Here is a 13,477-nt window from a genome sequence, read left to right on the forward strand (position 1 = left end):
CTGTCTAGAGCTGATGTTTGGTTTGTCCTGTCTGGGCTACTGTAGAAACATGGTGGTGCAACATGGCTGCCTCTGTGAAAAGAGACCTGCTCCCAATGTAGATTTAAAACTCTTATTCTAAGATTAAGAAAATGTAACAGTTGGTATTTTCTGGTGATCACACACCAATGACAACATATTTATAAATACTATATTCTGTTTCTGCTAATAGATCCCTCTAGACACTACACATTGAACCTTTAAGCAACCTCAAAGCCAAAAATGTACTTTGCAAAAACTGTTTCTGTGAAAAAACCCTAAATACTGAATGCTGGACCTGGGTGCCCCCTGATGGATGGGGCCGAAAGGAGCCACTTGGCATATGGCTCAACAGCTAGTTACATTCACAGTTTAACAGATGGTGACACTCTGTATTTACAGCAAAGGAATATATCACAATATCACACCAGTAAAAAACAGAAATATCATGACATGAGGTGTAAGAAGAATAAATCTATGCTGTCCTTAGAAAGACAAGACCTGTGGTAGAACCGGAGGTTTTTCATCGGGGGTCGCAGCCCCCCCTCTAAGGAACCCCTGCCCTTTCTTCCCCCCGGTCCTAAAACTTACTGTTGTGGATCCGTGGTCGAGTCCGTGCTGGAGCAGAGAGTGAGCCCGCCCCACAGAGCAGCAGTCCGGGCTCTGCCGGTGACAATACCGAGCACACTGCCTGAGAAGCAGCGGCGGATCAGCAGCGGATCTACGGAGCTGCCGTGAACTGGACGTGTGTAGGAAAAGAAGCAAACTACAGAAAGAAAAGAAAAGTAGAATTTTTTTTTTTGGCTCGTTACGTTTCTCAGAAAAGTTCTATCCGCATGAAAAGGCGTCCGGACACACGCTAGAGGTTTTTATTGGCGGAGATATTACAGCACGGGCCGACTTGTAAACAACATCTTAAAGGTGAGTAAATAACGCAACAACAGCGATTAGTGGGGTTGTCCTGTGTTTGGTGTTGTAATGTTAGTAAAGTTGCTGTCTCTGTTATAAGGCGTTAGTCTGCATGGTTGATTGGTTGCTACTAGTTTGCCTTGTGTTGATTCAGCTGAATGCACTGGCTTAAGTTGTTCTTGCACTAAATTCAGTTGTTTTCCCTCAAGAACTGACATGTAGAGTGTGTGTGTGTGTGTGTGTGTGTGTGTGTGTGTGGAGGAAGAAAGGGGGTGTGGGGGAGAGAAACTAGAGAATAAGCACTGCTCTGTTATCTCCATCCAGCTGAAATGCTTTTTGTTTTTCAGCTGTCTCTTGCAACTGGCACAGCTGCTTTCCACATCAGTTTTCTTGATATGACACTTCCCTCTTCATATCCACAGCATAAAGAGAGAAGGCAGCAAATACTGAGAGGATGAAAGGAATGTGATGAGAAGTAAAGGTCAGAGAGAGAGAGAGAGAGAGAGAGCATAGCACCACTTGTTTTATGCTCCCAAGCTTTGCTTTAATATATGGATTAGTTTAAAGTTGAATTGGAAATCCCCAGGGTCAGATTGAATCATAAATAAAGCCCACAGGAGCAGATATAAACACTGAGGGAGCAGCAGTATGCCTGAGATCCTCTCCTTCTCCTTCTCTGTGGTGAACACCCTCCCTGCAGTTAATTGATGGGTTGGGTGTCACTGAGACTCTGGCTCAGAATAAGCATTAAGAAAGCCACCTGGGCACTGCAGACATGAGTTCTTAAATATTCTGTACATGTTCCCCACTGTCCTGCACAGACTAGCAGCAGGGGGAAAGGGGGATTTGGTGGTGGGAGTCGATGTCCAAGCTGTTGAGCAATCAGGATGGGAGCAGCTGAAGGGGCAGACAGGGGGTACTACTAAAGGATCTCATGCAAGAACATGAACGAAGAACATGGACCAAAGTCATGGTGCTTCTCATAGCACGTAGACTCAGAACACTTTCTTTTTTCTTGCTCTTTCTGCTCCTGTTCATCTTCTGAGTCTTGATTATGAAACTCTTTCTTCTGCTGCTGTCAAATTAACTGAGTTGATGTACCTGCTCTGAAACAATAAAGACACGCCCACATTTCAAAACGTAGCAGCTTAATTTGCTCATTAGATGATCTCGGCTGAAAATAACGCATAAGTGTACACACAGGGGAAGTACTCTTACATAACAAGTGAAAGAAATCCCTCATGCAGCATCATACAGTATAACCCACATTAAACTTATACACAATATGCACCACACCTGTGAGGCTCACCTTGCACAATTCCTTTCTGGCTATCTGGGATTGCAATGATGACTGATGCCCAGTTCATTTCATTGCAGCGATGTTGATGTCGCTGAGTACTGGATGTGATAAAAGCATGGAAGCTACATGTGGGCGTATTTAGTTCATCGCCATCCATTGTGATAAAACAAAAAAGCATCTTACGCAACAGAACCTCAACAGAGCTGCATAATTTTTAAGTGAAAACTCGTCTTTTATTAAATACTACTGTAGGTACATTTAAGAGAAGCCAGTGTTGTAGCTTTAGACTTCAGTTCCTTTGAGGGAACCATGCACTTAAAGTAGCTCGAAAGATACGTCCTCTTAGTTTTGTCTTTCACTTCCCTCTGTTACTCATTTTGTGTCAGACGTTACATGTCAGGCAAGAAGGTCTGTTTGATGTAATGCGGCATTTCTCCTGTCCAGGTATTTTCTTTTCTAGTCAGAGTTCATGGGAGTAATGTTGGACCTGAGATCCGGTTTCCCTCAGCTGTGATGCGTCTAACAGCGGGTGCGTTATTGAGATTTCCATCAGAGTTTCTTGCTGTCAGCCCATTAAATCAAGACAAGAGCAGGAACACAGCAGGGGAGAGACAAACTGTCAGTCACACTCACACACACACACACACACACACACACACACACACACACACACACACACACACACACACACACAGACAAACACAAAGAGGGCCCCTACATGCCAAACTGTAATTAGCGCATGAGTTTGCAGTGACCTTCCTTCTCCTGCTTTTAAAAGCCCATTCTTGCCTGAAAGAGTAGCAATTGATAATATATTTGTCTTTTACATAATCATTCTTCAATGTTATATCAGATTATTGCATCTGCTATAGGTGAGTTTCAGATACATAAAACTGTGAAGGTTTAACTTGTCAGTTTACCACAGACCAGTCATCTATCATGCAGGTAAGAGTGAGCGCACCATAAGTCGGCAAACCCCTGAAGTTGACAGTAAAATAAGCTCTCAGGTGATAAAACAAATGAGCTATGCGGTTTCATATATGCTTCATTTCTAGATGTATTTCAGCAACTTGGATTTCAGAGATTTTACTGTGGCCATAAATAAATACAGCAACCTGGGCCATTCAACAAAATGAAACTTCATAAATCATCTCTAGCATTTGAAGTGCTTCCAGGTTTTAGCATTTAGGATTTATTTGTTTAAAAATATTTTCTATATAATCATAATCATAGTCATCACCATAATAAATCGTATTCTTCCAAAATAGACTTGCAAAGCTTGAGTAGTATTTGTTGTTTTGTGTGGGCCTGTGAGCCTGTGCATTAGTAACGGGTCCAGTCTGATTAAAATGAGTCAATTCCTACAGTGGCAGTGTACTAAAAAAATGTAGGTAGTAAAATTCTCAAAAAGTGACACTGGTCAGAAAATAATATGGTGCTTCCTATAAACAAGTGAATACATCAACATGTGAGCAAAAATACTTTCTGTTAAAGTACCCTGGTTTATGTATTTGTTTATTGAAAAAATGACAAAAACTGACTTAGGATTGAAACCTGAACCAGATGAACTTTGAGGACCTTTCCGGTTTCTCGCCCTGCCTTCCTGACCTGTACTTTTCAGGTGTGGTTTCTCACTTTCAACGTCAATCTTACAAAGGTCTCTCAATAATATAATAATAAATGAATGAAGCGTTTGTACTCTTGACATTTCAAATCTGGGTTATTCAGACATTAACATTATGTCTGATCACTAAGGAAGACATTTCATTAAGTGTGAGATTGCAGTAGTAGGATATTTGTGCACTGATGGTAATTAACAAGTCTGTGCAACAGAATAATACATGCTCTCAATAGTAAAACATGAATGCAATAGAGAGGAGGTTTACTGAAGTCAGAATTGGCTTTGATCATTATGAAACTCTCCTGACTGCAACACAGTTTGCTGGTATTGTCAAGTCATGAATATGTGCAGACAGTTTATCCATCAAGCTGCAGGAGTGGAGGCCAGGCCTGCAAAGGGGGGTTAAAGAAGTACTCCAGTGATTTAGTGTTATAGTTCTGGAAAGCTGAGGGACTTGCAAAAGACTGTTAACAAAAGAGTGTGCAAAATTGAAGCAGCAGCGATTTAGGCACACTGACATTTAGTCTCTAGTCCTGCAACAGTAGATCTTCCAATTTTCAATACCAATCCAAGATAACCCTGTCTGGGATGTTGAGTTGTAGTGCATATGACAATTACAGTGACTCTATGCATAAAAGAGTAGCCATATGAGAGTTTGCTATGTTTTACCTGTTTAGTCAAGAGGAATATGCTGCCATCAGAGCTCACCAAGACATTTGCCCAGTCAGAACATCAGCACCAAGGTGTGGCTGCACAGACTTAGGTAGACCACATTTGCCATTTGCTTGTAAACAGACTCAGCCTGTCATTACATTCAGAAGTAGCCATAAAATGCCCCATAAGTTTGTACACTGCCTGTCTATTACCCTGCTTATGTAGAACCTTTCAGCAGTGTGCAACAAAACTCAAAATGCACGTGTGTATTTTTATTATTCATTTATTTATTTATTTTTGTGCAAGTAGATTACAGGTCAATTAAATTGCTATTGGAATCTGATAGCTGAGATGGCAGATGGAGATGGTCTCTGAAAGCTCTTACAGTCTGTAAGAAGAGACGGAATCAATGCAGAGTGGAGAAACGCTGTGTATAATGGACATTAGTGGGCAGAGCTCTGGCAAAGATCACATTATAACCAGGAGTGCTGAAGTCTGCCAACTGCTCCAAACATCCATTAGCAGGCCAATCAAACAGTGTTTCCTCAGTGCTCATGAATTTGTTCACTGCACTCCAAAGACACTGTAGAGAAAGGCCTCATTATGTTACAGTGCAGTAAGAATCAGTTATTTCCTAACTACAGATATCATCACTGCCTTGACAGTGCACAAAAGCAGCAGCTGTCTGGTGTGCGGAGTTTAAGTACCATGATCGCACATGGAAACGGTTTCCATCCATCTGAGCTCAACACTGCTTTTCTCTCTGTCTTTCTTTCTTTCTTTCTTTTTCTTTCTTTCTTTCTTTCTTTCTTTCTTTCTTTCTTTCTTTCTTTCTTTCTTTCTTTCTTTCTTTCTTTCTTTCTTTCTTTCTTTCTTTCTTTCTTTCTTTCTTTCTTTCTTTCTTTCTTTCTTTCTTTCTTTCTTTCTTTCTTTCTTTCTTTCTTTCTTTCTTTCTTTCTTTCTTTCTTTCTTTCGCTTTCCAAGGAGAAGGAGAAGTGGCCTCATATGTCACAAAGCGTCAATTCACTGCTGTCGGGAGGTTGATGTATGAGGACCGAAATGGCCAGTGCTGAAACAGCAGACCACACACACACCAACACACAAACATAGGACTGATGGATGACACAAGTATTAGGTGCAGAATTGAGGCTTGTTGCCTGGTGGCAGATGTATGGTTTTAGGAGGTAGGGAGAGGACTAGCTGGAGACAGCATACAGCTGCAGCATTACATGATTTTATTGGAAGCAGTCTTAACTCTACGAGAAAACATATTTTAGATTTCCTGCGCTGTTCAGTCTCAGAGAAACGTTTCTTCTCCTAGTGTGAAATCAGAAGAGAAATCCTCTGACAGAGCTGGGCTCTGAACATGACTAACAAAGCTGCGTTTCATTAACAAGAGTGAAAACCATTGATTAAGCTGTTTGTTAATATGTATCTATTGGAAACTTGATTTGTGCCAGCAAGTAAAGCAAAACATCAAATATTGATTTGACATGAAAGCTCATCTGCCACTACTGGTGTGATTTAGCTGTAGTTTCCTCTCAGATACGATTGTGTCTTTACAAATCCTACACATTTTTTCCAGTTGCTTCAGCTGGACTGAATCAGTGAGTTTTTTAGTATGTTACAGCAGGACACCTCTGAGCTAATAACTTCAGCAAATATCTGTTGACACCCAGTTGATTTATACATCAGCTTTCCTCCACCATACTAGCCAGCTTCTTCCCCTGTGTGTGTGTGTGTGTGTTTTGATCAGTGAATTGAAGCCAGCTTGGAGGATGCATCTGCCAGATGATCCCTTAGCAGAACATGTACCATACATGCCCCACCCCTTTCCTGTGTCAGCTGACTAGCTTAGGTTAACTGTGGTCAGCTCATCTTGTGGAAGCAGAGAGGAGAGCTCTACTGAGCGGTGGTGGGCAGGCTGGAAAGATTTAACCATGAGAAAGTGTTTACATCATGACCAGAGTGTATCTCTGCATGCTTTCATCTCAATAGTGAAACTGTGGGATCAACCCCTCCTTTTTAATTGGTGACAGATGTCTCCTCCTCATCAGCCACGCTGCCAACTCCTCCTTTCTCATACACACATGGGTATGCTCCCAGAATTCTTCCAGGAACCTCTGGGATTCTGTCCCAGCCACGGTCTCTGTAACATAACTCCCACCACCCTCTTGTCTGAGCCCTCAGCAGTCCTTTCCCACATGGATTGTCCACACTCTGCTGGCCTGGAAGTTGTCCAGCGCTTATGAAACATTTGGCAGATTTTAAACATAGTTGCAGACGTAGTTTATGAAGTGATGCTGTCACTGGTTCCAGCTCCGGTTTCTTTGGGACTTGTGCTCAGGCTGACAGAGTTGAATCCTGGAGGTGTTGTTTGCTTTTGTGTCACGGTACCTGATCTGCATTATCAACTGGTTATGGAGGATTGTGTCCATCTGCTGAGTGATATTTCTTGGAAACGAGAGACACAGCATGGATAAAAAGTAGAAGGTCAGGCTTCGTCTTGTGCCTGATCAGCAGAAAAGTGAAATCAACTCCTCAGCATGAGATACACAGTATTTATGTGTCTCTGTGGGTGTGTGCCCAGATGAATTTTAAATGTACAGTGTTAAACAATGACACCAGTGTGATTATTTTATATGCACGCGTCCTCAAGCCTCCCTCAGTTTCCCTCTGTGATTTGCCATTCAAAAGATGTATTGTCCAATTAAGCCTTTGATGCTCATATTCATATTATTATTAGCTTGCTGGGTCAGCGTGAAGCTCACTTTGTTTGGGGTCTTGATATTTTTCTCCCCCTCTCGGCCCAGACTGAGGGAAGACAGAAGTAGGTCAAAGTTTAGCGGAGCGTCCTGTCTGAGCAGGAGGATTTGAGAGAAGAAGAAGGGGGGTTAAAGGGCGATGTCGCTATCAGGGATCATTGTCCAACAGCATGGGGGCTGCCCCCGCAGTATGTCTGTTTAAAGTTTAAAGGTTAGAGTTGAAAGCAATAATCCATTCTGATGCACTAAAGTTTGCTGAGATAGAAAAATTGACCCTGTGTCTTTTGGAAGAATGTTGGAAATCATCTGAGCCAATAGTCATTTATTAGCTAAGCTAAAGGAATGCTTGTAAAGTAGGAAAACTCATTAAAATCTAGGAGTATAGCTAAGTATTATTTTTATCATTTTAGTCCTGGTTATACTAATGTCGGCCATGCCATCCTGCGAGTGCACGATCCCATCAGATCTCGGAAGCAGGAGCAGCCGAAAGAAAAAATATTGCTAAAAATAATTTCATTGTTAAAATGCCAAATGTGATCATTTCGTGTCATCCCTGTATAGTAAATTCATACTGTAAATATGTATATAAACATCATTCTAAAGTGTCTATGTTATGTGTCATCTAAATGTAGCGGGTTAGCATGCTGGCATTTATTAATTAGCACTAAACAAAAAAACCTTCTTGTTCCTTCTGTTCAGCTAAAACTGCCTCTAGAGATTTAGGAGTTTAGGTGACTGTGTGACTAAGGATTTGGCAGAGGAGAAGTCAGACTGTTAGAAGTAATAGGGTCAGTTGGGGTAACTACATTTTTGACTTAGTGTCAAAATCTAAAGTAATATGAAGTTTGAAGACATGCTCTTACTGTAGCTCCACTTTAAGAGCATAAATGTTTGGGATCTGATAGAAGACAAGACCTGGAATATATATTATAGTGGTTTTAAGAGCAGTTTGCTGAACAGGAACATAGTCCTGTTGCTTTCAGTTCCTTCCTACTGTCCTGGTTGGCTTGTGTTATGTAAGCGGCCTTTCAAAAATCAGATGTTATCATTGATATGAGGGTAAAGCAAAGTGGGAGGAAGGGACACAGATTTTCTGGGAGCATCTTCACGATTAAACCATGAATTATATAAGCGCTCATCTGCTCTATCTCAGACTTCCACTCATTGTCAGCAGACCAGGATTTGTTGAGTTTAAAATGTGGTTCTAGTCTGCTGTCAGAGATCAAACAGATGGCTTAAGGTAGAGACAGCAGGTTGGAGGGGTAGCAGTGACGGCTGCAGAGACGAACGGATGAAATGGGGCCAGTGTCATCCTGTCTCGTTTACTATGCGGGGTTGGGAGGGGATTAGCCTTGCTTACATAACTCCCCCCATCTTCCCCCTTAACTAGCCTGTTTCCCCCTTTTTCCCATCAGCCCACATTCTCCCCCTCCCTTCTGGGATCACAATATTGGTGTTGGCCTACTTGTATTCACTTTTTTTTTTTTTTTTTCGCTCATTTTCTCTTTGAGAAAAAAATTTGGAGAGATAAAATGACTGAAGGAGATTGCAATTGGGGTTTAGAGAGACAACAAGGAGGGGGCGACAACGAAGCGACAAATTAGGAAGAGGCAGGAAATAGAAAGCTAAAGAGACAACGGTAATAAAAGGTCTGCAGATAAAGCAAAAGGAAAAGAGGAAACAGGAGGGAAAAGGGTGATGGGGGGAGTAAATGAGATAGTCTATTTATAGTTTATCCGTGCTGTTGGGTTAGACCGCCTGGCTCAGCGCAGCACGGCTCAGCATCCATGTCAGTCCTCATGTCAGTCTCCATTAGCTTTAAATACACACACTGACACAAATAATTAGAAGCTGTCACAAAAATGTGGCTACAGAGACTTTTTGCTGCTGAAGTAGGAGTGAAAGAAATTCCACACTGACGGATGTGACAACGTGTGTGTAAGGCACTAGAGTTAACGGTCAAACGAGTGTCTGGCTTAAATATGCTGGGCATTGTGGGTGAAATGGTGTGCCACTCAGCTCACTGGGTGAACAGATTGTCAGATGGTTCACTTCTGAGAGTGCTGGGTTCAGCGTGAAACGCATACACACCAGAGTTATTTCTACATTTCCTCCTTGGTTTACCTTTCAGTCTTGAGACCGTACATCATCCTTATACTTATCTCTTCAATTCTTTTTTTCAGAGACAGAAAGAAACGTGTTCCCTCAACTGCATTTAAGTCTGAGCTTCCCTTCTGGCTGACTTTGATGACATCAGTGCACTTGTTTATTATACCTGCCACAGGCACATGCACACACACACACACACCTACACACACAAATGCGCATTTATATGATCTAACTGGATCACAGGCAGAAGAAACAGCCACTGTTTTAAACTCACTATGCCAGATATTTAGTGTTTCAGCTTGTTTTTCATTTATTTATGCTTTTGCTTAATTAGTTATTTACTGTGCTGACTCAGGGTAACTGTAGATTCATTCGCACATTTGTTTGGTCTCTGTTGCACAAAAACAGCTCTTAAGTCAGTAACACACTGGCCAATTATATTTATTTGTGTTTTGGGGGTGGGAGTATGGGTAAAACCAAATAGATTTTATTTTTAATGAGCCTGCTTTGGGAAACATTGCATGGGAAGTCATTAACTGTGAGCTGAAGGCTGCGAGGACTGACCAGCTACTGTAAAAGGTCCAGGGTGATTCATGGAGCAGTCTCGAGGTTGCACAGGACCTCATTTGTTTTTCGGCTGTTTCTGCCCCCGGCTCACCCTGCTCCAATAACACATTTACTGTGGCTGTGACAGAGGACACACACGTACAGAAACATGTTCATGAAAGCAGGGTGTCCTCGGATCCTTAAAAAGTCTTAAATTCCATATTATAAAACTACGGCCTTAATTAGCATTAAAATGTCTTAAATTCGCATTTCAAAGGTCTTAAAATGAAATCTAACCGACCCCATAAAGAAGATTTTATTTGAAAGCCTTTCACGTATTTGTTACGCAGAACGAAATAGGCGGAACCAACTAAAATACGCGTTTGAGGGGAGTTTACACATGCTTTCCGGCAGCTGCGTGAACTGCGGGAAAGTTTCAGCATTAGTCTTTTGCCATGGGTAAATGTAAATTTAATGACAATTGGTTACCCTAATTTTGCGCCGTGGTTAAGTCCAGTTAGTGGCAACGTGTTCGAGGTCCGGTGCAGGCTGTGCAAAAAAATTTAAAACTCGGAACAATGGGTATGAAAGCTTTGGAGACCCACATGCAGTGTGAATAAGACAAAGCAGCTGTGGAAACCTGTTGGAAAACACCTGGCATTTTATTTTTGTTTTACTCAATAAATCAAACGGTGTGTAAACAGTTTATATCAATAAACAGTGTGTTATGGTAATTGGTTGTATTGTGGGATGTTTTATTTTATTTCTACAAAATTGGTCTTAAATTTCATTCAGCGTGGTATTAAAAAGGTCTTAAAAAGTCTTAAATCTAGCTCTTAGAAACCTGCAGATACCCTGTGAAAGGGCACAACTACAAGCATTCACAACATGCACATGTAAAGGCATCTGCTAATATATTTATATATTTATTTTTACATTTTTATTCCCACAATAAGTAGCACATAAAGGCAGAACTTGGAAATCATTTCAAGGCTTCAGACAAATTTTAACATTTGTTTTTCCTTGTTCTCTGGTTCGGCTAAGTCATTTTCGTTGCTTTGTGGTTATGGGCATATTTTTTTTTCTCCAAAAAAAACATCATCTACTTTTCTTGTCACATTTCAGATGCCACCAAAGAAACATTTCTCCTCTAAGCTGCTCAGATGGTTTCATTTAAATAACTTCATAGATTTTAAAAGGGTAACTCTTAACAGATTACAAAAGGGTGTAGCAGAATGTTTCTTTTCTCCAACGCTCATTCATCATTTCACAGCCTCTAATAAGTACATTTTTCTCAAAGTACTTCTGAATTTTTTCTTTAGTAAGATTTTGAATGCATGACTTTGAATTGTAATAGAACTTGGAAGTGGTTTTTCTACATATTTGTCTTGGTCCATTTACTTACTGGTCTGTGGATATAAATGAAGTACATATGCACCCTGAGAGTGGTTTCCATGTGTTCTTCTGACATCACCAAGCATACTGTGGTAGTCATGGTTGGTAAAACACAACGGAGACACAAAATCGCTCCATTTTCTGCGGCTTGAAGCATGAAGCATGATAGCAGCCACTCTCATGCTGTTTGTCTCAATACAACTTCAATGCACAGTTCAGCAAGTGCAGCCAGATGCTGACAGATACTCAAGTGTGTTTCTATGAAACTATGCAGCTTTTCCCACCGGACAGTCCCCCTGTAGTGTGGCAGCTTCTGCTTTCACAAACTGTTCTCACTCCTTTCAGCTGAAAAGAGGGAATTTGTGTATAGAAACCTATTTGATGTAATAGAGGAAAAATTAATGTGAAGACAGAGAGATAATAATATGACATGACACAGAGTGGGTAAATGGACAGAAATGATTCACAGCCTCCAGACAGGCAAATTGTTATTACAACATTGGCAGGAGAGGAGACAGACAAAAGCCAGGGCAAAGCTTTCAGCTTTGGCTGTGGTTAAAGCACTGAAAAGGCAAATGAAAACATTCCTATAGTCTTTTGTTTCTCATTTGTTAATTTCCGCTCTTAATTTCCCCTGTGCAATCACCTTTCGCTCCTCCTACGATCCACTGTTTCCTGACAGGACGCCCTCATTAGTCATCAGATGTCTGTCTGCTTTTTTTCAACCAAGATTTTCATAGTAGAGGTTGATTGTATGCAGCTGAGGCCAAGCATCAGCTGCTGCTCTTATAATCTGTTACAGCAGATCCACCCCCCTGATCTCATGTCTTCTCAGCTAATCTGCCCATCAAGGAGGATGACTTAAGACCTGAAATCTGAGAGGAACAACTGGGTGGAGAGAAGGGTTGTAAAAGGAGAGGTAGAGGAGAAGTGTATTGATTAAGGGAGGTTTGCATACGATACACGATAATGTCTCTGTCTTCTGACAGTGGTGAAAGAAAGTACATTTGAGAATATTTTCGTAAGTTGAGTACATTTACTAAACTGACCAACTTGACTTTTTTGGCTTGTGACAAAAAAAAGCAGTGACTCTTGTCTTGACTCCATGATTTCCTCTTTTTCTGATATTTTCATATAAATAAGTGTTCATGGCCCAGAGATGTACTGAAAAATTACCCAGCTGTGTTTAACCTAGACAAACAAGGTCCATCTTATCAAACTACAACAGTAAAGAGCTACTTATACTGTGCATTGATACATCAGTATCAACAATCTAATTCCTCGATATATAACATTATATCCATCTCAGGGCACATTTTTCTGTACGACCGGTACTTTTACCTTTGATAAATTAAGTACATTTTGCTGATTATATCTCTTAAGTTTAAATGAAGGTTGTGCAGATCCTTTTACTTAAGAAATGGATCTCAGTACATCTGCCACCAATGTATTATGATCAGCACTTGTTTGTCTTCAAGCTGTACATTGCTGGACACAGGTGAAAGATGCTTTAAGGAGTATTGGGAGGGCTCAGATTTGTCCAGAGGTATTAACAATCAATTTAGATGCTGTTATTTATTCTTTATTTGTTGTGTCTCGCTGAGGTCTGAATATCAAATCAGTTCTGCTTGAGAGTGGTTGCTATTATATTTGCCAGACTTAGACAGGCTGCCCTCTAGTGAGCAGTACTGGACCTACACCGAGCCTGACCTGAGCTCCTTGATCATAAATGAAGCGCAAACTAACAACACTGGACTTTAATATATACAGCAGATAGATCTATCAGAGCAGCATGGGCAAATGCAGTTCCCATTGTTTTTGTCTTAACCTATACGATGAATGGCCCTCATTAATCATGGCCATTTGTCTTCAGTTGTAAGTCTAGAGGTCAGTGATTACACCTTGTTCTCTGAAATGTAGCCAACTCTCTCTCTCTTTTTCTCCCTAACTCAGAGGATCAGAGGGAGACTTGCATTTCACTGCTGCTATGCGCTGCTTTTCATGGCTGTGATGTTGTCTGTCACCAAATCCCTGCTGAATAAAAGTCAGAAATTGAAGCAGCAAATCATGTTTTATGTATGTGTGCTTACACAATGAAAGCAGACTGGAAAGTGGGCCAAGCATCACACAGGGCATATTATGGCAACAAAGCAGCTTTCC

General features: G+C 41.0%; 1 protein-coding gene across 1 annotated transcript in view; it reads left to right on the top strand.

Moving 5' to 3' along the window:
* Positions 1-680: 680 nt before the first annotated feature.
* The window catches only part of LOC113131922 (leucine zipper putative tumor suppressor 2 homolog), a 33,884-nt gene continuing 21,087 nt past the window's right edge, over positions 681-13,477 (top strand). Inside the window, 1 exon segment of the mRNA XM_026309682.1 lies at positions 681-939. The gene's annotated coding sequence lies outside the window, so the exon portion shown is untranslated.

Source organism: Mastacembelus armatus, chromosome 15 (genome assembly GCF_900324485.2).
Source record: "Mastacembelus armatus chromosome 15, fMasArm1.2, whole genome shotgun sequence".
NCBI lineage: Eukaryota > Metazoa > Chordata > Actinopteri > Synbranchiformes > Mastacembelidae > Mastacembelus > Mastacembelus armatus.